Genomic DNA, 457 nt, shown 5'->3' on the forward strand with positions numbered 1-457 from the left:
TGCGTGCCCCCCCCCCCCGCCCCCAACGCCAGCCCAGCATGCTGCAGCGCTGCAGGGGCACTGCTTGGGCACAGGAGCCCCCCCCGGAGCAGGGGCTGGGGGAGTGGGAGGGAGGAACCTGCCCCGGCGGCACCGCGCACCTCTGCCTCGGGTGTCTTCAGCCCGAGCGCTGGCAAAGGGCACCACGAGGCTCACTGGGCTGCAGAGGGGGGGCCTGGGGCCTCCTTTTTTTCCTTTTTTTTTTTTTTTTTTTTTTTTTTTGGTGCTGGGTGCCCCAACCTCTGCTCCCTCCCTGCCAGCTGCGAATGCCATGGGGCACGACGCCGGGGCCGCCCAGCGTTACGTTACAGCCCAGATGCTGCACGATGAGGCCGAGCACACGCTTTAATGGACCCCCCCCCTCCCTCCCCCCCGGCCCAGGTGCCCCCCCCCCCCCCCCCCCCGCCATGGATGTCCA

Source organism: Rhea pennata, chromosome 7 (assembly GCF_028389875.1).
Source record: "Rhea pennata isolate bPtePen1 chromosome 7, bPtePen1.pri, whole genome shotgun sequence".
In the NCBI taxonomy this organism is placed as follows: Eukaryota; Metazoa; Chordata; class Aves; order Rheiformes; family Rheidae; genus Rhea; species Rhea pennata.